The sequence below is a fragment of the Hermetia illucens genome, chromosome 5, assembly GCF_905115235.1.
Source record: "Hermetia illucens chromosome 5, iHerIll2.2.curated.20191125, whole genome shotgun sequence".
Lineage (NCBI taxonomy): Eukaryota > Metazoa > Arthropoda > Insecta > Diptera > Stratiomyidae > Hermetia > Hermetia illucens.
In genome coordinates this window covers 68,562,551-68,589,783 of record NC_051853.1, presented here as the reverse complement: position 1 = coordinate 68,589,783, position 27,233 = coordinate 68,562,551, and the positions used below count along the sequence as shown (strand labels likewise).

The 27,233-nt window shown below is 41.9% G+C and overlaps 1 protein-coding gene across 1 annotated transcript in view; it reads right to left on the bottom strand.

Annotated features, from left to right (window-relative positions):
• Window positions 1-27,233, bottom strand: part of LOC119657570 (irregular chiasm C-roughest protein) — a 269,666-nt gene that overhangs the window by 152,690 nt on the left and 89,743 nt on the right. Inside the window, exon 3 of the mRNA XM_038064531.1 lies at window positions 783-803. The gene's annotated coding sequence lies outside the window, so the exon portion shown is untranslated. The remainder of the gene's footprint in view (window positions 1-782; window positions 804-27,233) is intronic.

Sequence of the window (27,233 nt, the reverse complement as noted above, 5' to 3'; positions counted from 1 at the left end):
GATGTTCAAGAATTGCACGCGTTATAGAAAACGATCTCTCCACATCGCTAATACAAAGTGCTCTAGGAACATCGCTTATTACCATACGAGTACATATAAATTAGCAGTAATGGAACCACATTCCACCAAAGCTGAAATTATAACATGCATAAAAAGGCAAAGAAAACCGCGTTCGGTGCGCATCAGGGCGCACCTACCTTGGATTGAGATGAAAGCCTGAGAGTACCAGACCTCTAGTTGCCATTAACATAAAGATGCCTACGTGCACTCAGCGTTTAATTTCTCTACTTCATTTACTGCCTTAGTTTCCCCAGTTCGTACTCCTGTTGTCATCTTGGCGTTGGCAACTATGATTACGTGCTTCAGTTGATATGTTATGATGTGGTAGTTTGTAGGCCTGCGATGCATAGTGTCAGCCCGGCTCCTAGGAGATACCAATCATCGGCTAATTGAATGCCAATCACTGATGTCATGGCGAGCGTTTGATGACCAACCATCTGGCAAATCAAGATGGAAAATGATGAACTGATTGTACCTACATACGTCAGAGCTATACCCGTAGCCTCTGATGTTGAAAATACAATTACAGGCTATTATGTAAGGACGTAAGGCGATTTTGAGCAGCGATTACAAGTGCACAAGGCCAAAGCAATGCAAAAAGTGCAGTAAGGGAGGAGGGAAACTACTGGACTAAGAATTTTAATTGATCAAGTTCGGTTTTGCAGTTATTACTGCAAAAAATGATTACACACATGAACAGAAAGCAATAAAATATAACTTACCTTATGGGTTCTGTGCCAAATCTGAAAGACAAACAAAAAGATGTTAACATGGTGCATTTTGTTGTTCCATAATTTATAATCAAACTAGATATGCAAATTAACTGTTATGAATGTAAATTCAATAAAGTTCATTTTATAAGTGGAATTACACTCCTTATGTAACTGTGGATATGCTTCCTTCAAAATCAGTGCGGATTATAAGTGGTTGACATTTACCCCTAAAATTTGCGCATTGACATTTCAGCTACCTTTAGGACTTCCCGAGAAGGTTACAGTCTGCTGCCACTGATCTGTGCCGTGGATAGTAAATAACATGTAGACAGTGCTGACTTTTTGGTACCAAAAGCACTAAATTCAACACTTTTTGATGTTCATCAATACTTGAGTACTTTCCCCATTTTTCAGTACGTTTTTAGTCAAAATGATACTTTTCACAAAAAAACCGAAAGACAGTTAATATTTGGCAATATCACGTTTTGTGAATGAATCGCAATCGCAAAAGCAAAGTAGCAACTTTGGTGAGTGCTGTCCACCACGTCATAAAAGGTATAAAATCAAACATAAAATGGAGCGACCCCGTACGGATATAGATAGTTAAAATACAAAGCGACCTCAATTCACAATTCACAGAAAATTCCGTTCAAAAGCGCTACGACATTAGAGGAAGATGCCATGACATTCATGGGTGGAGAGTTTCACTTTAGCGCAGAGTATTGTATTGAATAGCGAAGTTTCATAGTCGTCCGATTTTTGTGAAAGAAGGTGCAATACAAATCTTAGACTTTTGATATTCATTTTGCTGCTCTAATCACTCAGCTAGTAGGACAGAATATGTTTATATGCGACTTACATGTCAAGCATGGTGGGGGAATCAGATAAGTGAGGGCTTCAAAGTGATTAGACTGAGTAGATCAACATTTATTGACTAGAAAACGGAAAAAAATATATTTTAGGGTGCTGTGCCTATCACTTATTACAAAATGCCAACTTAGGCATACAACAACCTTTTGTCTTTCAGGAGGACAGCGACCCTAAGCTTACTTCCTCTTCGCCACGAGAATGGTTATTGTATAACATCCATGCCAACTTTATATAATTGGCATATAAACCACATAGACATCTGCATTATTTGCTCGAACTACATAAGCGGCACATCTCCTCAAAAAACGATTTCCGGAAGCTTTTGCCGAAAATTGCCTCAATGTGATTCAATAGTTTTCCAATCCGATCCAGCCAGAATTGAATAAATAACATTAACAAGTCGGGAAACCGGAAGCTTGACGTTTCAGGTATAAAAGGTTTTGTGTTTCCCTATGTGAAGAGCATAACGTAGTTCTCCATTGGTTACTGCCATTGCCTGAACTCAGCGATTTAAAAATCTCGAGTCAACGCTATCAACCAATAGAGAACTGCGTAATGAGATTGTTTCACGCATTAATGCAACCTGGATGAAGTGGCATTCCCCAACTGGTGTTCTTTGTAATCGACGTATCAGCGCACGTCCTAAATCTAAAATTTACTGTAATGTCGTCTGTCTGCCACTCTCTATAGTTCTGAGTGTTGGCCGACTATAAAGGACAATGAACGGCGTCTTGCGGTAATGGGGACGAAGATGTTGCATTGCACTGGTGGCGTGACACGTTTTGATTACGTCTCAAATGAGAATATCCGCGATCGATATGGGTTTGCATCGATCGTGGGAAAACTGCAAGAGAGGCGTTTTCGATGGTGTGGTCACGTAATTCACGCTAACGAGAATTCAACAACTAGCATTGATCAGAACATCGAAAGCAATGGTAAGCAACCAAAAAACCGGCCAAAACAATGGTGGCTTGATACGCTGGATAGGGATTTAAAGATCTCGCGATTACATCCTGATGAGGCATTTGATAAAATAAAATGACGAAACCGATCATCACGAGCCGACCCCGCTTGTGAACTGAAGGCTGAAGAAAAAGAAAAAGATGTGAGGAGCGACGAGTGCACGACAGCTCCGTGTAATATAGCTAAAAATTCCATTGCCCTCTATTTTCTAGAAAGCGATTTAAATAAAACATTTGATGGAAAGCCCTGTGTTGATAATGGTCAACCTCATACGCTTCACGCTTTGAGTTTAATATTATTAGCGAATGAAAACAATTTAACCAACATCAAATATAAAAAAGGGCTAGGGAGAATTAGTTTCTTCTTGAATGGAATTTTAATATTTCACTGGAATTTTAATTATTCTCGTTAATTATGACGTCAGCATCTTATTTGTATGGCTTAGGATGCTGTTAATTAGCACGAAATTGATAAGTTTGAACTGCTATAACTTTCCCACTAATAGTTGGATTTTCATGAAACCTGGCATGTGTATGCACGAGGCTGTCATAGACATAGACATAGAGTGTCGTTGCAAAATTTAGTACACTTAGGATGAACTTAAGGGGAGTTTTTTAGTCTATTTCTAAAAGTTGATAATATACTATTAGTAAATTTTTTGAGCAGATACCGGAATGGGACATCTCTCGAATATTAAATTTCACATAAATATTTTACACAAAACCTTAAAAAGGGCTGCAGATAAATAGATTCTTCATAAATGTGACTTGAATATTCCAGGCGAATGTCAATTATTCCGGGTAATTATGATGTCAGCATCTGATTTGCATGGCTTTGGAAGCAGGAATTTCGCGCGAAATTGCTAAGTTTGAACTGCTATAACTTTGGCGTTAATTGCCTGATTTCTATGAAATTTAGCACATATATACGAAATATTGTCCTCTATGCTGGTACATTCGGAAGTCCTAGGATGAATTTAAGAGGGGTTTTTCAGTAAATTTCTAAAAAGTAGTAATATACTATTCATCATCATCAACGGCGCAACAACCGGTATCCGGTCTAGGCCTGCCTTAATAAGGAACTCCAGACATCCCGGTTTTGCGCCGAGGTCCACCAATTCGATATCCCTAAAAGCTGTCTGGCGTCCTGGCCCACGCCATCGCTCCATCTTAGGCAGGGTCTGCCTCGTCTTCTTTTCCTACCATAGATATTGCCCTTATAGACTTTCCGGGTGGGATCATCTTCATCCATACGGATTAAGTGACCCGCCCACCGTAACCTATTGAGCCGGATTTTATCCACAACCGGACGGTCATGGTATCGCTCATAGATTTCGTCATTGTGTAGGCTACGGAATCGTCCATCCTCATGTAGGAGGCCAAAAATTCTTCGGAGGATTCTTCTCTCGAACGCGGCCAAGAGTTCGCAATTTTTCTTGCTAAGAACCCAAGTTTCCGAGGAATACATGAGGACTGGCAAGATCATAGTCTTGTACAGTAAGAGCTTTGACCCTATGGTGAGACGTTTCGAGCGGAACAGTCTTTGTAAGCTGAAGTAGGCTCTGTTGGCTGACAACAACCGTGCGCGGATTTCATCATCGTAGTTGTTATCGGTTGTGATTTTCGACCCTAGATAGGAGAAATTGTCAACGGTCTCAAAGTTGTATTCTCCTATCCTTATTCTTCTTCGTGTTTGTGTTTGACCAGTGCGGTTTGATGTTGTTGGTTGATTCGTCTTCGGTGCTGACGTTGCCACCATGTATTTTGTCTTGCCTTCATTGATGTGCAGCCCAAGATCTCGCGCCGCCTGCTCGATCTGGATGAAGGCAGTTTGAACGTCTCGGGTGGTTCTTCCCATGATGTCGATATCGTCAGCATAGGCCAGTAGTTGGGTGGACTTGAAGAGGATCGTACCTCTTGCATTCACCTCAGCATCACGGATCACCTTCTCGAGGGCCAGGTTAAAGAGGACGCATGATAGCGCATCCCCTTGTCGTAGACCGTTGTTGATGTCGAATGGTCTTGAGAGTGATCCTGCTGCTTTTATCTGGCCTCGCACATTGGTCAGGGTCAGCCTAGTCAGTCTTATTAATTTCGTCGGGATACCGAATTCCCTCATGGCCGTGTACAGTTTTACCCTGGCTATGCTATCATAGGCGACTTTAAAGTCGATGAACAGATGGTGCAACTGTTGTCCATATTCCAACAGTTTTTCCATCGCCTGCCGCAGAGAGAAAATCTGATCTGTTGCTGATTTGCCTGGAGTGAAGCCTCTTTGGTATGGGCCAATGATGTTCTGGGCGTATGGGGCTATCCGGCCTAGCAAGATAGTGGAAAATATCTTATAGATGGTACTCAGCAACGTGATACCTCTATAATTGCTGCACTGTGTGATATCTCCCTTTTTATGTATGAGACAGATTATGCCTCGTTGCCAATCGTCAGGCATTGATTCGCTGTCCCATACCTTGAGCACAAGTTGATGAACCACTTGGTGTAACTGGTCGCCCCCATAATTAACCAATTCGGCTGTAATTCCATCGACTCCTGGCGATTTATGATTTTTTAGCCGATGAATTGCACGGACTGTTTCTCCTAAACTTGGTGGTGGCAGTATTTGTCCGTCGTCTTCATTTGGCGGAACCTCCAACTCGCCGATGTTCTGGTTGTTCAGTAGCTCATCAAAGTACTCAATCCATCGCTCTAATATGCCCATTCTGTCGGAAATCAGATTTCCCTCTTTGTCTCGGCAGGATGAGCATCGAGGTGTATAAGGCTTCATCCTGCTGACTTGTTGGTAAAACTTCCGCGCCTGGTGCGGTTGCTCCCTGTACTTTTCTAGTTCACAGACTTGTTGGTTCTCCCAGGCTTCCTTTTTCCGTCTGTGAAGCCGCTTCTCCGCTCGACGGAGTTCATGATAAGTCTCTGCGCGTGCCCGCGTTCTTTGAGAATGCAACATTACTCGGTATGCGGCATTCTTCCGTTCCGTTGCTAGCTTACATTCATCGTCAAACCAGCCGTTCCGACTCCTTTTGCGGCTGGGGCCAAGTATATTTGTGGCCGTATCCATGATAACGTTCTTCAGGTGGTTGTGAAGATCATTAGTTGATGCTTCATCTCCAGGTCCTCTATTGAATGCGGTTATTGCGGCATCCATTTCCCTCTTATAGGTGCGCGGAGGGTTGTGTTGTGGATGGCTTCAGTGTTATCTCTCACCTGATTGTCAGAGGGGATTCTAGGTGGTATTGTTATTCGAGCTCGGAGCACCATGCCAACGAGATAGTGATCCGAGTCTATATTGGCCCCCCTATATGTTCTGACATTCATCAAGGCTGAGAGGTGGCGGCGTTCGATCAACACGTGGTCAATTTGGTTGAAAGTGGTCCCGTCTGGAGAGGCCCACGTATGTTTGTGGACCGCTTTCCGCGCAAACCAGGTACTTCCAACAACCATTTCGTGTGACCCTGCTAATTGAATAGTCCGCAGTCCGTTATCATTTGTTTTTTCGTGTAAGCTATGGGAGCCAACGTATCGCCTGAATACGGGCTCCTTCCCTACTTGGCTGTTAAAATCCCCAAGTATGATTTTGATATCATATCTGGGACAGGCTTCGAGGGTTCTTTCTACTGCCTCGTAGAAGGTATCCTTCTCCGACTCTGCAGTCTCCTCTGTAGGGGCGTGAACGTTTATGAGGCTTATATTTCTAAACTTGCCTCGCAAGCGCAGAGTGCATAACCGTTCGCTTATACTTTCAAAGCCGATAACAGCAGGTTTCATTTTTTGGCTGACTAAGAAACCTACTCCGAGCACATGGTTTACTGGATGGCCGCTATAATATATGGTGTAGTGGCTCTTCTCCAGGAAACCGGTCCCTGTCCATCGCATCTCTTGCAACGCTGTTACATCACCCCTATATTGGGACAGGGTATCGGCTAGCTGCTTATCAGCTTCATCTCTGTACAGGGAGCGCACGTTCCATGAGAAAATGCGCAAATCGTTGTTCCTTTGTCGTTGCCGGGTCCGTCGTTTTAATATCCGTCCTATCCGAGGCTCCTGTTGTGGCTTCGTAACGGTTGTTTTCCGTGTAGGGTTGTCAGCCCTACCCAACCCCCAACCTGGAGGACCAGTTGGTACAATTTGTCCCGTTTTTAGGCGCGGGAGACTCGCCTTCATCCTTCTCCGTCTGCAGCTTTTCGTCAAGAAAGAGCTCCCAGCGGTCACCACGTGGAGGTGGAGACAGGGTTTGGTAGTAGAGCTGTTGGTGTTGGTTCAGCAGGCATTTCCCAGGTTTTATGCTCCATCGTGGGTACCAATCCACGTTTCGCCACGGGACCTATACTACCCTTTGACCACCAATATACTATTAGTAAGGTTATTTTAGCATATATCGGAATGGGACATATTTTGAGGCCTAGATTTCATCTAGGCGCACCACCCTGATTTTTTTCGGATTTTTGGGTTGGGTAGTTTCCGAAAATGAGTCCTGTCTCACTTCAAATGCGTACATTCTGACTCCTTAATCACGCACTTTGCAATTTATGCCAAAACTGATGTCAGCTTCGCAAAGTACAAATCGAGACCTTTCATTTGATACCCTACACAACTATATCCAGTGAAAAAAATTTTTGAATCCCCCCTTTGCATGTATGGGGAGCCCCCCTTTAAACTCCACCTAAATTTATGCCACTTGCTGTATGCGTGGGATTTCATAGTTCCCATCTGTCCACCAAATTTCGTTTGGATCGGTTTAGCCGTTTTGGAGAAAAATGCGTGTGACAGACAGACAGACAGACATTGAATCGATTTTAATAAGGTTTTGTTTTACACAAAACCTTACAAATGAATATCGTTGATTTGCAATTAAAATCCGTTGATCTTTAAGAATTTGTGTGAAACAAAATCTTATTAAAATCGATCCAATGTGGATCTATCTGGCTGCCTGTCTTCTTTTTTCTTGAAGAGGTGGAAAACTTCAAAAGAGACTAACCTGGGCACGCCTGTGTACGGGAATTCTACCTTCTAAAACACCCCCAAATCCTCCTATGTCCCGCAGGTACACCATAAAGTATTGCATCACCGGGTGGAGTCAGCTCACTCTAGCTTGATCACCTTTCTTTAATATGCGACGTATATAACCGCGCTTTTCTCATCTTCTCTGCATTTTGCAGTTTGTTCTGGATAGATGCCATCATGGAATTGAACTACCAGGACCTCTCCTAGAGTCTCCTCTAAGTCCCTCGTTTCTTCTACAAACCTTGGACACTGGAAGAACAATGCTCAGGCTCTTCTGGGGCTCCTTCGCAGTTTGGATAATCAGGTGAGGTATTCAGCTTAAACAAGTGCAGGTACTGGCGATATTCTCCGTGCCTCGTACGGTAAGATGATAATTGATCTCATTCTTTGATAACAGGAATGAGCCTGTGAGTTCACTTTGCATCATCTGAAACAGTCCTGAATATACCCTCAGGGCCGTCTTCCAGTAGACTGCACTCAGTTTATTAGTGTTAACTGATATTGATAACACTTCTCTCCAAACAGGAGTCGCATAGAGTATGATCGCAACCCTGGCTATAAGAAACCTGGAGGTATACCGTAGCCTTCCCACGTTCGGCCTCATCATTGCCAGAGCCTTGAACGTGTTACCTATAACTGAGCTTCCCGCCTATTTGATGCCCGGCTTAGAAGTGATAATATAGTTTTCAATTTGAATGCGGCGCTTGGTGATGAGGACCACTTTTCGATTTTCCTTCCGCAAGTGTCAGATCAGAATTCTCTGGTCAACCCTTTACAGCACTGATTGCTCAGCATCTTCGAGATGGCTGGCGACCACAACCAGTGCTATGTCGTCGGCGTAACCCACCACCGTGACTTCCTCTAAAAAGCGAAGATGAAGAACATCGTTGTACATGATGTTCTACAGCAGTAGGTCCACTATGACAGTAGAAAACGTACTTTTGGAGTTCGTCATCGGTATCACACCAAAACCTCCTTTGAGCTAAATAACTATCGACAAAAACTGCGAGATAGGCGGGAATACCAATCTTTACCAGGGATTTCCTTATTAGTCTCCTCTTGACCGAATTGTATACATTCTACACGTTCAGGGCCACTACTACGCAGTATTACCCTTTGTTAATTCTATCTTCTGCCAAACCAGTAATCAATTTAATGGCGTCAATGGTTGATATGGCTTTACGGAACCCATAGTGCCAATCCGAATGGCCTCCTTGGCTCTCAACAGCCAAGAGTAATCTACCATATTATAGATTACCAACTCAAACATTTTCTCCACGGTGTCCAGAAGACATATGGGTCTGTATGGGGATGGTTCGCCTGGCATGGGCACCTATGCAATCATACTAACTTCTACCGTTTCCATGATGCAAGCAATTGCTCTTTGGACATGCACGCTTTGAACAACTCAGTGAACATATCTCGTCTGGATTTTACGACAAGCTTAAGGGCCTTTTTCGGTACTCTGTTCAGGCTCATGGCTTTACTATCGTCTAGTCTGCGGCGGATCTTCAGTAGTTCCTCTTCAGTCCCTGGCATTGGCGTCACATTCAGAGATCGTTGCTGTGGGAACAACCCCTGGATGATTTGTAACAAGAGGGTAGGGCACGTGATCTGCGGAAATGAACGGCTGAATCGCCCCATTACCATTTTATAGGCACTCCCCCACGGGTTTACGTCTGCTTCCGAACAGAGTTCTTGAGAAAAGTCACTCCGCTGGTTTTGCGGGCTTTATAAATCCATTTGCATGTAGCAAGTGGCGCCATTTTGCGTTGAGTCTGAAGTGGGCACCCTAAACATACGAATAATCATGCGGTATCAAATGAAAGGGTTCAATTAAGACTATGATATTGTTGACTTATTTTTGATACTGGGTGAAACGTAGGGGAGTGAGGGTGCAAAATGTGTGATTCAAAAAATGACACAGATCTCGTTCTCACATCCTATGGGATCGGAAAATCTTAAAAAAATCAACAGTATTGATATTTGCATTACACGATATACATGGACATAACACAAAATGCAACAACAGAGGTGAAAATCTTTTTTCTGCTTAACCCTAAGTATGTTATATAATAATAATAATCGTTGGCGCAACAATCCATATTGGATCAGGGCCTTGAAGTGTGTTAGAGCACTTCAGTAAAGACCGTAACGGTACACTCCAGTAGACTGTAGGAGATAATGTGGTCAGCACTGCGCTCGCCCGAGATTATTACCCTGATTTGACTCAGGTACTCATTCACAGCTGAGTCGACTGGTATCCGACGTCAAATCACGATACAAATCCCTCTGCCACCAGCGAGATTTGAACCGCGACTTTCCGTACGACAGCCTTGTGCTCTAACCACTCAGCTATCCGGACATCCGAAAGTGTGTTATGCTCATCTAAAAGTACCATCTAGCGCCTTTTTGTTGCAATTTTTAATACCATAATTTTTCTGCTCGCGGCAACACTGCATGCAGGTTGCATCACATGGTGTAATCAGGACTAGAGCTGTCGCCCACCTTAATATGCGGCCAATCCATTGCCATTTCTGCCTTCTCATCAACACGTCTAAAGGTGTCTAACTCGTGTGCGTCGAAGTTCTTCGTTCGAAATTGTATCAAGCTGAAGTGCTCCGATGACACGACGTGGAAAAATATTGACGAAGGCTTTCGATTAACCGTAGAAGTTATTTTTCACGTGATAGTCACCGACCAAACCGGACGGCAATATTGCGGTTAATATCCTGTTCGAAACTGATTTGCAAGTCATAAGTGTGGTTTTGCGATCGCTGTATGCATTAACCCGACACAGGATTAATGATCCGCATAGTCTCATAAGAGGGAAATAAATGCTCTCCAGAGTACGACATGATCCCACTTGATCGCAAAATATTCAGCTTGTAACGATAGAATTCTTGCTCAAGTCTGAAAAGGCGGACACTCTGCGAGACTTCGATATTATTGTCAAGGAGCGTACGCAGATTTTTGAAATCAACCTGTGTTCTTCTTCGATAGACAAAAGTTGTAACGTTTTACTAGCAAGAAAATTTCGAAATTTGTATGCCGCTGGTCCATAAATGACCACCCCTTTTAGAATAAGCCAGGAAGACTTTGAGTTAATCCTTAAACCCCAATTCAAACGTGAATCATCATCTTAGAGGAGAAAAGATGATATAACATAGATTAATAGTGAATACTATTAATAAGGCCTCACCTGCGGAATGGAGGAATATTCATTAGAACAGAAGGATAATTTTAAGAGTATCACGGTGGCGTACAGCAAGACAAATGATGCAAGAGGCATGAAGGCGTCGGTCGAAAGAGTAAGCCAGGCGACTCAAATAACGACCATTGAAAACATGCTAGAGAAGAAACCCGGGGAGGGCTGTGCTTTCGACTAAATGGACAGGAACAGGGCATTAAATCCTCCAAAAGAAAAACTGTTCAACCCCATGAAAATTGAACAGATGAGAAGGACGGCTGAAGCTGGCGCCGCAACTCAAAGGAGGATGAGGAAGTTAGGGGAAAAGCGACGCCTCTAAAAAAAGATAAATATGAATAGGATACAATCGGAACACAAGCCGCCATTATCATCTTTGTTACCTTATTTTAGGAAGCAAGTGACACTAAAACGATGCTTAAGATATCTTGGCTTCAAATACATCACGAAGGCATGCACCAGTGCCGATGACAGATCGAAGCAATGCAGAAGATGCTGGGCGGGGCCACTCCTGCAAGGACTGTGGAGGTCAACAAAATTGCTTACTGCTCGAAGTCAAGGAAGACGTGGACCACCAGCATCTTCCAGACAGGAGTAGGTGCCAAGAATATAGCGGATTCCTCAACATAAATCGTAAATGAGGTTGACATAAATCAACGTCAACCAGTGTCAGGCGCACAGAACCCACTTTTGCAGAGCAGCCGCCAGGAAAATATTAATGTAGCCATAATGAGGACACTGGTTTTGGATGCCAGAGGACGTGGGTCGGTAATAATAGCAGGCGATTTTATTGCTTTGGCTCTTGAATGAAGCAGCTGGAAAAGGATTGAGACGACGTGTCCTGTTCACCTCATATACTTTCAAAGAAAGGGGACTGCGGTATACAGTCGACCTAACATATATGAGTGCCACTTCAGTCAGAATAAAGACTTGGTAAGTTAGTGAGGACTATACTTACAATGACTACCAGGCAATCTCTATAGAAATCAAGGGCGAATCGGCCTATAAAAAAGCGCTCGCAGAATACCGAATGGATTGGGCTTTCGAGGGGGTCACGACCCTTAAGCTTGATATATCACTGAATTGTGTGTCCATAGAAAAGGTTACTCAGGTCACTAAATGGGTGACGGCAGCATACGATGCTATGCCCAGAAGTCGACTGCTCTCCAGTAGGTAACTCAACTACCGATGAAAAAACCAAAACGCAAGTTTGCGGGTCGCATATTTCAGGGGAAAGCTTGATAGCGACGGTGAACAGGAGGAGCCGGTTAAAAGAGGCATTTTACAAAAGCAATAGGAACAAGTGGTTCGATCATGAATATAAGATAGCCACGGAACGGAAAACTGCTACATACTGGGCAATTTTGCACTCTTAAAGAACACGAGCGCATTCAGAACCCTGTTGAGTAGACAAGCGACTGCACAGATAGAAAAAGGAACCTTGGGAGAACCAACAAATCTATGAACTTGAGAAGTGATGCCTTACAAAACTTCACGTATCCTTAAACCGATGCGCGAGTCCGCATGGAAATTTGAAAATCAAACAAAATATGCGAAATCGCCCGTTCTTGTCGGAAGAAATCCGCAAGCTGGAGATAAAAAAAAAAAAAATAAACGGTTGGAGGGAGCCTGCAGACTTCAAACTCCGACCTGGAAGCCGCAATCGATGCTTCTCTTGCCTCACATATGAGGCGCGGCCCTTGGGGCTACTACTCTACTCTGGCGACCTCAGACCACAATATTCGAGGATAATATGCAACATGATTAAAACTTTGTTCAAAAGCAATGAAAGAGGTTAATGGTCGTTTCGAAAATATTAGAAAAATTCTATAATATAAAATTCTATATAAACCTTGAAATTATTTAAATGAATTTGAGGGTTTTGTGGGTGTTAAAAGAGAAGAAATTGAAAGGAGTCTAATGCATATTACTAAATGAATTTTCTTGCCCGAGTGAGCGAAATGATGCGGAGCTACGGACACTACATATTTCACATTACACACTATGTAAATCTGTGTTAAGTCACCTCGATAGAAAACAAGTAAAGCTGGGACAAACTGAATATTAGGGGCAGAGTCTAATAAAATGCCTTACAGCCATTAAGGTTTACTACACAATTTGTAATTTAAGAAGAAAATAAAGTCCAATTTGGTGGAAAATCTTTGTAATGTTACCCGCGACAATTTCTTGTAGATGCATGGAATCGTGGGTATCTAGTCATCATATTTTTTATTAAGAAAACTGTTTACAGTCCCACAGAGAGGTTATATAACCAACAGCAATTGTTCAGATACCTTTAGCAACGATGCCATTTCTAAAAATGGATTACGAATCAAGTATGTATCACATAAACCCAATAAGTCGATTAACGCATGGCGTCAATGAATACCTGCGGATATATGATATATAACTGCAAGAATTCAAAGGAAAACTAGTTGGCTTAGTATCGAAGGCAATATACCTGAAACATGATAATGAAGTCTTTCAACAAAAAGTCTCAATCGCCCGAGGCACTTGCGTCTCTTTACAATGACCAAACCCTAGTTGGCATCAAAGTCAAAAATATCTTCTCCATTCTATTTCTATTTTCTTTTCTGCCGCGATTTAGTCGAAGAGTAACAGGTGGATGCCCCTGGTGTTACGTAAATCTGGACTGTGTGTACTTAGTACGTTAAAATCGGAGTCATCCAAAAACCGTTCGGGAATTTTTCAACAAAAATCATAGGAAAACAGACCAGAAGAATTCCTCGCTTCTTGACCAATTATCTAAGCAACTATTATCATTCTGGAAATATCTCCACTAAATGAGCTCCGAAAGCATAATTAGAGCTCATAATAATGATAAAATGCCTGCACACGAAATGAAATAAACTTCATAGTCATTCTGTCTGAAGCCTGACCGAAAGACGATGAAAAAGTATCTGGGAGATATCTCTTTCGATAAATCTTGAAAGACGAGGATGGTGACGAACAAGATGTTTGTTATCTTCATTCACCATCATCGTACCTATAACAAAAAATGCGGTTCGAATTCCTTTCTTTGCATCTAGTGTTTACCATTTTTAACAAAAAGATGCGACCAACGAACTGAAATTTTGGTAGACAAAACCGTGAAGGCTGTATTAGTCATGGAGTAGTGTGGAAACGTAGAGAAGTCAGTTATGATAAGGGAGCGTTAGAATGAGCGATGGAGCGGTAAAGGATGAGGTATCGAAACGCTAAGTCATTGGAAAAAATTGCAGCTATCAGTCCTGTTGAGGTTCAATCTTCCAGTCAATTAGAAAGTGAAAAGTATACAAACACACAAAGACTTGATGAAAATGAATTAAGCCATTAAGTTAAAATGAAAAAACCTTTTCCGTTCTTTATGTTAGCGAAAGATACTTACAGCGAAAAAAGTTTATCACAAAAGCACCATGTAAACTAGGCAACGCTTGTATTTGGCGTTAATTGCTTTTCAACTCTCATTTTGTGATTACTCGAGTGGATCAATTGAGTGTCGATTAAGTCGACATAAAATGGTTTACCTTCTTCTCACTGTTTGCTTGACTTTGCTACAAAGGTCAGATCCGCAAACTCTCAACTTCTGGGAATTTCCACCATATAACTAGCTGCTGCGTGAGCATCAATAGGAGTCCTCCAAAGGTGTCTCCATATTACCATTCATGCATGAAGTACCTTCATTAGTCGTACCTAAAATGAAGTCAGAAATACACAAAAGTTAACTACCCATAACATCTACACAGCATCCGATTAACTTGATAGTAATCATGTTTTCCACAAATTTCTCAGACGAAGACATCAAAGATGATTCAAAAGAAAACCAGGCTGTGTTTTGGACAGTGTTAAAATGGAACTGTGATGGCAACAGATAAGAGATGAGCCAATTAGTTTTCACATTTTCAGTGAGCGATTCAGGTCGGCCGACCGCACGAATGAAGATGAGATGAGGATCAGAATGGGGGCAACCACAAAACTCTCCTTTCTCCAATTTCCCAAGTAGATGCAAGTTGCCGGCATTGCGAAGATGGCACCAAAGGCAGATAAGATGTCTCATTCAGAAGTGGTTACCTAGTTGGTTAGCTGCGGGGAAAGAATCGTAGTAAGCACAATGTCTCGATTCACATCAGAATCCGACATTGTGCACAGCGGGAGGCATCTGGGCGAATGTGTGAAAAGCGTAATTGTGTGCTGTTAAGCTGGAAAATCTGTATTGATGATGTGCGATGGTAGAGCAGGGAGAATTTTAATTATACTAGATACTGGTCTTGTTACTGCAATATGCGGAATTTGGGAAAGGGGGTTATGCGCTCACAAATTGGAGCGTCGGTAATTCTGTAGTCCGATAGGCGAACCGTTACACAATGTTTACAAATTAAAACTAAATGTGTCTGGAGGAAGTAGCTATTGTTTCAAGCTGTTTGCTTTCATCTAAGATTGAAAACACAAGTTCCCATACTTTGAGGTCGTTTGGGTTTTAATAGTAGAAATCTGTTTCTTAAGGAGATCTGTTTGATGATTTACTCTAATTGATGAGAAATAGTAACCTCACGCGAAATTTTTTTTAAATTTTTTCAATAAACATTTTTGTGAAGACTTATCCACAACATGTATATAGAAAAGGAAGTGGCTGGCACCAATGGGCAGGACCTTTCGAATTATGGTACAAGCTGCGTTTTATTTCTGAAGAATTTTGTGAACTTATCCTATCGCTTCAATACTATTTAAATACTGCGTTATATCGTCCATTAAGACACACCACGTTCGCTTATCCTTTTAAAATATAACTAAACTGCCAATATTGGCGTCACTAATTTACCTATTTTTCTTCTCTATTTAATCTACGGCGGTTCAAGGGTAGTATGCATCCGAGGGCGAAAGAGTGGATTGGTATCCATGGTGGGACGTACAACTTTATAAATGCCTTCTGAACACCGCAACAGCTCCGCTACCAAATGCTATCTAACCCTCCACGTGGTCATCGGGTTTTTCTTAATAAATAACCACAGACGAAGGATGGAGTCAATATACCGCGTCTAAAAATGGGATAAACTGTACCAATTGGTCCTCAAGGATGCGGGGCAAAAAAAGAGACCTCAGGCTGATTTGATTTTACAACGGGTAGCCCCCAAGAAGAAAAAGACAAACGATTTGGGTATTTTCGCATGAAAGAGTTGCAAAGTAGGCAGCTAATACTCTGTCCCATTATCTGAATGATGTCACCGCGTTACAAAAGATGCACTGAACAGCAACTATACCATATATTATAGTGGTCATCCAGGAAAATATATACCCGGAGTAGATTTCCTTCCCTGCCAAAAAAAATGAAACCTGTTATTATTGGTTTTGCATGGCAAATTTGGAAATAAAAAGCTCGCAATTGTTCACGTTCCTACAGAGAAGACTGCCAAAAGTTTGCGGCAGCAGAATTCGTCCTAGGAGCCTGGTCCAGGTATGATATAAAAATGATACTTGAAGATTAATAACCTTTAACTTTTTTCTAGCCACAGCTAGCATAAACCACCAATGATAACAAACTGTGGGTTATTCATTGTTGTTATAAGTACTTGATTAGCACGGAAAAAGATCCACACACAACCGGTTCATTTCCCCAGAATGGGATCCCTTTCAAAAAAAACCTGGTAATCGAACATCGCCACCTCTAAGTCTTAATTAATGTTAGTACCTATAGGGACCAATACAAACTCGAATAAGTATCTCGTTGATATGGGCTTGGGGCTATTATAGCAACTTTTTTTTTAGTTTTTATCCCCTTCAGAAGTGGAGTCAGCTCGTCATGATCGGTTGCGCCATTTTGTTTTACCAAAGGCATGATCTAGATGCAACCGTAGAGCTTTTAAACCCCCGTTGTCTCGGCCCGACTAGTCGCTTGCCATCGACTTAAAAGTTCACATCTATCTTGGCAACTGAATTCTCGTTACCATGAATTACCTGACCACACCATTGGAGATGCTTCCCTCACAATTTTCCCACGATCGATGCAACCCCATATCGATCGCGGATATCCTCATTCCAGATGTGACAAAAGCGTGTCACACTCCTAGTCTAGCGCTACATCTTCGTCTTCATTACCGCAAGATGATAATGGTCACCATACCTCAGCTACCAGATGTCCTGGAGGTGGCTCATCGGCAAATAAACCTTACAACCATCTGAAGAATATTATTATTGGTACGGCCACGAATATATTTGCTCCTAGTCGCGAAAAAAAGCCACAATGAGTGGTGGGGTGATGATTGTAAGCTACATGACAATGGTACGAAAGAATAATGCATACCGAGCAAAACAATCTGTGGTGATCAAAGGATAGTATAGGTCCTAGGGTGAAAGGTGGATTGGTACCCACCATGGAGCATAAAACCTGAGAAACGTCTGCTGAACCAACACCAGCAGCTCTACTATCAAACCCTATCTCCACCTCCACGTGGTAACTGCTGGGAGTCCATTATTAACGCAAAGCTGCAGATGGAGGATGAAGGCGAGTCTCCCGCACCTAAAAGCGGGACAAATTGGTCTTTGGTTGGGGGTTGGGTAGGGCGCACGGAAAATCAAAGTTACGAAGCCACAACAGGAGCCTCGGACTGGACGGATAATACAACGATGAACCCGGCAACGACAAGGGAATAACGATTTGCGCATTTTCTCATGGAACGTGCGCTCTCTGTACAGAGATGAAGCTGCTGAGCAGCTAGCTGATACCCTGTCCCAATATAAGGCTGATGTAACAGCGTTACAAGAGATGCGTTGGACTGGGACCGGTTTCCTGGAGAAGAGCCGCTACACCATATATTATAGTGGCCATCCAGTAAACCATGTAGTCGGAATAGGTTTCTTAATCAGCCAAAAAATGAAACCTGTTGTTATCGGCTTTGAAAACATAAGCGAACGGCTATGCACTCTCCGCTTGCGAGGCAAATTTGGAAATATAAGCCTCATTAACGTTCACGCTCCTATAGAGGAGACTGCAGAGTCGCAGGATAACTTCTACGAGGCAGTAGAACGAACCCTGGAAGCCTGTCCCAGAAATGATATCAAAATCATACTTGCGGATTTTAACAACCAAGTAGGGAAGGAGCCCGCATTGAGGCGATACGTTGGCTCCCATAGTTTACAGCAAAATGCCAATGATAACGGATTGCGGATTATTCAATTAGCAGTGTCACACGAAATGGTTGTTCGAAATACCTGGTTTGCGCGGAAAGCGGTCCACACACATACGTGGACCTCTCCGGACGGGACCACTTGCAACCAAATTGACCACGTGTTGATCAAACGCCGCCACCTCTCAGCCTTGATGAATGTCAGAACATATAGGGGGGCCAATCCGAGTCTATGGATCACTATCTCGTTGGAATGGTGCTCCGAGCTCGAATAACAATACCACCCAGAATCCCCTCAGACAATCAGGTGAGAGATAATACTGAAGCCATCCACAACACAGCCCTCCACGACACCTATAAGAGGGAAATGGATGCCGCAATAACCGCAGTCAGAGATTCTGGAGATGAAGCATCAACAAATGGTCTTCACAATCACCTGAAGAACGTTATCATAAATACGGTCACAAACATACTAGGCCCCAGACGTAAAAAGCGTCGGAACGGCTGTTTTGACAATGAATGTAAGCTGGCATCGAAACGGAAGAATGCTGCATTCTCAAAGAACGCGGGCACGCGCGGAGACTTATCACGAACTTCAGCGAGCGGAGAAGCGACTTCACAGACGAAAAAGGAAACCTGGAAGAACCAACGGGTCTGTGAACTAAAAAAGTACAGGGAACAACCACACCAGGTACGCAAGTTTTAGCAAGATAAAGCCGTACACACCTCGATGTTCATCCTGCCCAGACAAAGAGGGAAATCTGATTTCCGACAGAATGGGCATATTAGAGCGATGGTTTGAGTAGTTTGATGAACTATGTACTTAACAACCAGAACATCGGCGAGTTGTAGGTCCCGCCAACTGAAGACGACGGACAAATACTGCCACCATCAAGTATAGGAGAAACAGTCCGTGCAATTCATCGGCTTACAAATCATAAGTCGCCAGGAGCCGATGGAATAACAGCCAAACTAATTAAATATGGAGGCGACCAGTTACACCAAGTGGTTCATCAACTTGTGCTCAAGGTATGGGACAGCGAATCAATGCCTGACGATTGGCAACGAGGCATTTTCTGTCTCATACATAAAAAGGGAGATATCACACAGTGCACCAATTATAGAGGTATCACGTTGCTGAGTACCATCTATAAGATATTCTCCCCTATCTTGCTAGGCCAGACAGCCCCATACGCCCAGAACATCATTGGCCCATACCAAAGAGACTTCACTCCAGGCAAATCAGCGACAGATCAAATTTTCTCTCTGCGGCGGAAAAACTGTTGGAATGCGTCCTCTTTAACCTGGCTCTGGAAAAAGTGATCCGTGATGCTGAGGTAAACGCAAGAGGTACGACCCTCTTTAAGTCCACCCAACTACTGACCTATGCTGACCATATCGAAATCGTGGAAAGAACAACCCGAGATGTACAGTTTACCTTCATCCAGATCGAGCAGGGGGCGCGAGATCTTGGGCTGCACATTTATGAAGGCAAGACGAACTACATGGCGGCAACGTCAGCGCCAAAACCAAAACCAAAAGAACGAACAACATCGAATCGCACTTGTCAAACGAAAACAATGAAGATAGGAGACTACAACTTTGAGACCGTTGATATCACAACCGATAACATCTATCACGATGAAATCCGTGCACGGTTGTTCGCTTCCACAGAGTCTATTTCAGCTTACAAAACCTATTTTCCTCGAAACATCTCACTATAGGGTCAACGCTCTTACTGTACAAGACTATAATCTTGCCAGTCGGAGACGGAGGGTTCTTAGCAAAAAAAACTGCGAACTCTTGGCCGCGTTCGAGAGAAGAATCCTCCGAAGAATTTTTGGCCCTTACATGAGAATGGACGATTCCGTAGGCTACATAATGGCGAAATCTATGACCGATACCACGACCGTCTGGTTCAACAGTTTACGGTGGGCGGGTCACTTTATCCGTACGGATGAGGATGATCCATCTCGGAAAGTCTTTAAGAGCAATATCTATAGTAGAAAAAGAAGACGAGGCAGACCCTGCCTGAGATGGAGCGATGGCGTAGGTCAGGACGCCAGACAGCTTTTAGGGATATCGAATTGGTGGACTTCGGCGCAAGGAGTCTGGAGTCTAGACGGGATACCGGTTGTTGCGCCGTTGATGGTGATGAATATAATAATATTTAATTTTGGTCAATAATTACTAATTTAATAATTATTTGAGAGAAGTCAAAACTTTCCTCCGGCTCGCTTCGCTGCTCAGACTCTGCTCTAGTCTGACTTGACACCGACAAGCAATTTTTGCTGTCAAAAATTTTTACGGTTGTGATTATCGTTTTTTCGGCTTATTTTATAATGAAAGCAAATCAGGAAACGGGAAGTTAGACGCTTCAGATTTGAAAGGTTTTGTGGATTTCTTTTAGGAAGACATTTGAGTGTGCATATATTACGTGAGAATAAAGACTTTAATTCTTGAATTTGCAAAGAGGCGATAACTTTGATCTAATATAATAGTGTTAGTAATAGTGCGACTTCCACAAAACTCGGTGGGATCATGCTCTATATTATACCCTTCATTTCGTGGTGCTAGAATGAACTTAAGGGAGGATTTGCAGCCGAATACGAAAAATTGTAGTAATTATTAACTTTATTTGAACAGATATCGATATGTAGGGTATTTCGGAGCTTAGGCACCATACTTTTCCAGCAAATTTGATGTGAATCGTTACATTTTATTTTTTGTTTTACGCAAAACCCTATACAAGATAAATTTTGTCTGACATTGAAAATACACCGTAAAATTCAGTTGTTGGGCCAAGATGCAAGATATCTAAATACTTCATCCAACAACCATGACTTGTTAGTGTGAAAATTGAAGTCCTAAAGCTTAGGTAAGCCACTATTCTGAATACTAATGAAAGTGCAACACTCCGCTTTCCAAACTGAATTCGAAAAATCTCCAGACTATCACACTCAAATTAATAATAAATATGATTTGGTAGAGAGATAAGAAAATTTGTATTTGATAAATTTTATGCTCATTTATTGTCCTTATGAAGAGGACGAAACTTCTTTTGGAAGTATGGTGAATTCAACATGGCAATAGCTGTTCTCATAGTATGTCAAACAAGAAGTGAACACCATGCTGAAATTTGGATTTGACAAAGCAAGGAAAAACGGCACGAGTCCACCTCAGCCAGGTTCAGAGAACCAAGTCAACTAGAGTCCGAAATTGGTACAGTTAAGCGAAAATTATGTAGCCGAGTTTGCAAAAAAAAACCGTCCAATTGATTCAAGACGGACAGCTAGCCAACATTCATTTATGAAGCGAGAGTGAAAGCACTGAGGAAATGACACAGTATTAGCCCCAAAAGCATTTTTCCAACCGGCCTCATTTTGTTTGCGGATTCGGACTGTAATTTCTTATTTCACATTTAAGAAGTTTATTCAAAACAAAAATTCAACAATATATAAACTGCCTTCCTTAACTTTGGAAGTTATCTGCCTACAGACTTCGAAGAATCCGAATGACAGAATCGTGATGTTATTCCTAATAGATCAGTATTTCATAGTTTTAGGAAGAAATTATGGGCCTGGAGTGAAAATCATGAGATCCCTTTAGAATTGTACAACTAACCTAATTTATTTCAAGACCCTATTGCCGTGCCCTCTGAGACAGTTCCCTGGGTGTTGTTTCAACTAAACATGAGATATGAACTCCATTAATAAAGAGCACAAACAAAATAAATTATCCAATTAGGATATATTAGGAAGAAGCCTGCAAACTTGGAAAAGAAACGACTCATCTTCTTTAGCAGTACTGAGAGAAAATAGTGATGTGAACATAGCATCGATATTTTGCTGCAGATGATGTGAGCCTATCATTCATTTTTCAATAATTTAGAATAATGTCTTTGATTAAACCAATCTGGATGGCTAAGTAGTTCAAGTACCGAGCTTCGGAATAAAGGGGGTGGTACAAATCTCATCAGTAACATAAGGACTCGGATATCAATCGACTCAGTCATGAAATCAAGAAGTAGTAATAATTGCGAACAAGCGCAATGCCAAACACATCACTGCTTAGTATACCATTAGTGTATCGTCAGAATGGCAAGCTGTAACCCTCTGTACGGTCTAGGTGGGTTGATGGAGTATTACGTCATTGACTGTTAAAACCGCTTTATTCATTTGAATTCTATAGAAATTTCTGTATCAATGCATAGGTTTGAAGTTTGTATACCGTGTACAAAGTCTTCACTCTTACTCCCAGTAAAGATTCAAACAAAATACTGTTGAATAGCAGTTGTACTTCCTTTACAGAAATCTGAATGCAATAAACATCATAATCAATACCACTTGACCTCATAGGCGTTAAAGGTTAAACACTTGCCTCACTAGTATCATAACGCCAACACACCTCATCTCTGATTCATCCTTCACCAAATGATCACTTTGGCACCTTCACGGCAATCATTTTCTACCGATCATTTTCAGCAATCTCAAGAATAGCCAACATCTATGCACATAATAAAAGATGAAAACAAATCAAATTTCATTAACCGAACCAGTTGGTGGTATAGTCGGAGGATCATCGTCGAAAAGGTAAACAGATCGTTGTAGCGTCCAGAAAACTAGCCGTCAGCGTTCCTGATCGCAACATCGTTAAGTGCATAGTGGAGCAGCGCAGAAAAAGATGTGCTGCTTTCCGAAGACTATCTTAAAGATACGTTTTTCTGTGCTACAATCATCGGTAGTTGAAATTAGCTGGCGATGATGATGATGATGATGCTGCTCCTGATGATGATGCGATGCACGATTGAATCGTGAAAATGATGAAGAACAGGTTCTCAGCCGGTCGTTTGTAGGGTTTTTTCACTACGCGTGTGGATGTCGTCTTCTGGCGGCGGTGGCTATGCCGCGACGGGCGACAGGTACACACGCCAGACTTCTTGCAATGATTTTCAGAAAGATTAACAACAAGCGTGTGACCACCTGCACCAATTGACCAATCACAAACGAGTGCAGCGAACGGGTCCGATGCGCCGCAATCAAGATGAAAAAGAACTGAATTAACCACATAGTTGTTTTTTCCACCGAGATTTCATCTCAGGCGTAGTAGAATGTTTGGAGTATCTGATTTTGCGTGGCGCGAGAGGTATAGGAGAAACTTGATGGCTTCGGATGCATTATAAACTGATCTTATTTGTTTTCGAACTGGATCTAAGATGCATACCCGCAAGGCTTGCGAGAAAGTTGCAAAGTTGTCTTAGAATAAACATTGCGTTGGGTTGCATGATAGCACCGGTTATTAAACTAAACTTCTTTTTCCAGAAGAACTTATCTAGTTTCGCTTTTCTATCGAATCGATCATTGAACTTGCGTTCATTTGACCTCTTGTTAATTATTGGTTAAAAACCGGCGGCAAGGCTCCTTGAAAGAAACTAAGGAAGGATTACAAATATAATACACTACGGACAATTGCAGACAAAACTCCCCTGAAGCGTAATCCTTGCCTTGTTGGTACAAATGTACTGCGTTTTTCTGATATGCGGTGCTGCATCCACTTTACCCTGTAATTTAATATACGCTCAAAGTCTTGATTTCTTGATGTCTTTGGAGACTTTTCGACGTTATATGTTTTTGCTTTCCCTACGATTTTGAGGTCTTGGATTTTATGCATCTGGTTTATTATATACTCGTATAGTTGCTTAAAAGAATTGTTGGAAGATGATCACTTTGGTTTTTCCCTGACCATGATTCCTTGGATTGCATCTTTCAGAAATTTTTTATGAGGTATTCCAAGATACGAACGTACGCAAGGTATGATTGGACCGTGTTTCTATATGTACGAATGATATGTAAAATCTACGCAGGGAATCTTAGAGTGTCGGCTGAAACCTGTTGGTTAGGGTCAGTTTCTTGTCGATCTCAAAAATCCTGATTCTTTGGCTATGTTTCTTTTATGATTCAGCAATGCAATCTCAGATGACCTTCCACTGACCGTTCGCTCATCGAATAAACGGATAAAATTAATGCAGATCTGATGCACAACCATATTTTTTGCGGTTATTTCCAAGAAGAATTTATGTGATATGCAAAACCATTCTAGAGAATAATTAAAAAAGTTGGAAATACGGTAGTTGTAGGATGAATCGAACTATGGGTTTGGCAATAGACTGATTTCATAAATATTAGATATTAGATCGAGGGTGTATAAATCATGCAATCAAAACTGGAAATTTTTCGCAGAAACTAACACAACCTTTTACATCAAATCAGATTAGGATAGATCCCATCTACGCCAACTCCAATGTGAATGTCTCAATCAATATTTCACATTGCAAATATCCGTATGGAGAAGCAAACACTGGGTACATATATTCACTCAATATGAATGACACAGCACACTGTTTCTTTGAATAATACTTAAGAAATTGTTTTCCAGGGGCTTATGGTGTCTAATTTAATTAAGTACACTACATGACTATAATGCGAGCATCTTAGGCTTTGTAATCCAATTTCACATGCCATGAGAAAGCAGTTAAACACAATGCCACTAGCAGAAAATTGATAGGTATAGTAGCTACAGGTAGATTGTTTTTCAGGAGTAGTTTCCATCAATACCTTCCCACAATTACCTGGTAGCCTTTGTGTTTAATTCAAAAGTGCAAGTTTGAAAATACATCGCGAGCAAGAGCTCATTTACACCAATTGTTCCATGCAAGCAGAAGAAAAAATAAATTACTATGAATTGGTTTCCACTTACTCAGACTTTCCTATATCAAACGTCTTACATCAACATAAAGTGGAAAAACTACGAATGCAACACCTTTATTCCAATCAATTCACTATGTACATATTCCAGGCTTTTCAGGAAAAAACAGGAAGCCCCAAGAATGCGTCTCGACTGTTTTTGTTACAGCCTCAATTGAATTTATGCGTATTTTTCAATGAAAAAAAACTACACGATCACCTAAGTGATGTTGAAAACTCTTGACAGGTTCATGTTTAGGACGAAAGATATTCAACCTAAAAAAGACATCAATATTTTTGTAGACTTCTGGATATCATACCCTGTCTGTATGGAAGGTGTTGATGCAACTTGAAGTCGGGGACGAAGTGAGTACACATCTTGGCTTCTGAGTTCAGGTGACGGTAAAAAACCAGTCACAGGATCAAAAGAAAAATGATAACTTCCAAAAACTGATTGCAGTTGATTTCTTTATAAGAAATTCGATCTGATTAAAAATAAGGCGGGAAAATTTCTCAAATTGAATAATTTTTTATTTTGAACTGAGATTGATTCCTAAGAGTATGGTGTTAGCAATAAATTCATTTTAAGAGGAACAAAATGAAATGACAACACAGCAAAGTATTCATAATAAGTATCTTTTTAGGTCGCACTAATTTGGCAAGATAGATATCTAGATCAATACACGAACTATTTGCTTCCTTGAAACATGTGCTAAGATTTCTATTGCCATAAAAAAGGAATAATGGTAAAAACGTACAAGAACGGAAAGTTACAGTGACTACCTCTGCTGTTTCCAACTCTACATTCTGTATTCTGATTTTTAATCATTAACGAATCTAAACTTTCTAACGAAGACAAAAGACTTAAGCGAGCAACCTTCATTGAAATCATGAATTCAATAAAAACATATGAAGGACATTTGTCCCATTAGTACCTAGCACGAAATATTTGCATATAATTATGTAAGAATATCCATATTGACTTTCAAAGTTATGAATTTGCATAGAAACAGCAACTTTTAACTAATATAACTTTGTTAGTAATAGTGTGATTTCCACAGATATTGGTATGGAGGCTATTTCGGAGCCTAGGCACCATATAGTGGCAGCCTATAGATTTTTTTCAGAATTTCGGTTAGGTTGTCCATGAGAATGGGTCCGTAAAAGAGATGATCAATCAATCCCTGGTAGGCCCGCCCGGTATAGTTCCCTCAACCGTTCCTCTTCATTTCTTAGAGTCAGCCATGAAACCGTTTCCAATTCCACAGAAGGGTTTTGGCCCGTGTAAAGGCGTCCCTGCTCCCTCTACTGTGAGGGATCCGTCAGTGTACCAAGTAATCAGATGCTAGCGTTCATAGTTCCCACCCTTCCACTAAATTTGGTGTCAATCGCTATAACCGTTTCCGAGAAAAGTGCGTGACAGACAGGTCTGTGCGGAATTACCAGATCTCCTATCAGGTGCGTCCCTTTGTGTGGATAAGGGAATGCTCGCCGGCTGCGTAAGAATATGCACTTATATACATTTAAAGGTATGCGTCCATGGGCATGTTTATATGGACGTCAGATAGATGGGAGAAAAACAAAGGCACTCAGAACAAGAAACCAATATGGAAAAAGAAAATTTATGACGCAGGGACTCGGAACCCCAGGCGCCTTTTGGCAGTGGGCAAGCAGGCTTCCGGCCGTCGATATACTTCGACTGCAGTGCCTCGGTGGTGGATTACTTGGCCACCATAGCACCGAATACTACAAGTAGCCTGGAGAATGATGCATCATTCCCGAGAACGCCTGTTCAAAAAACACGGAAGGTGCCCCACAAACTGGTTATTCATTAGCGCAATAGTTGGGTGACTATACATGGTCGGAACATGTCGCAGAACTTAGTATTTGGTCCATTTAGGAGAAGCTCGACGATCCTGCTATCTCCTCCAAAATCAACGTGGATGAAGGAATGAAATCAGGGAAGCTCCCGAGTGGGAAAACCAAGCAAAGGAGCAGTGTCAGAATACGGACGACGATGCTAGTTTCGGATGCGAGAAGTCAAAACTCCAAGATCATAGCGGGTGATTTGAACTTGGTGGTTGCAAATACGAGAAATGTTCATATGAACATATGAACAATCTGACATATGTGGGTACCATATTAGCAAGGAGAATGGCATGGTTTTTCAGTGAGCATTCTACTCATAGCGACCACGTGCCAATTTTCCTTCAGATCCCGCGCAGCTGAAAACCGGAGCAGGCCCGTGAAAGGGTTTGAAGAGGATGAAATGATGGGACGCATAACGAGAGCATGCGACGCTGCTATGCCGAGGCCGAGGAGAGTCTTCGCAAAAAGGCGGCCAAACTATTGGTATGAAGAGGTCGCGGAGTTACGGGCTGCATGTTTTCGAGCTAGAAGGATCTGCCAACGAACAAAAGGAAGACTGGACTTCGACGAGAAACATCAAGTATATGTCAATCTTGCTGGTCCGTTTAACAAGGCTAGACGGACCAGCAAGCAAGAATGCTTCAAGGAACTTTGCCCGGAGGCGAGTAGAAGCC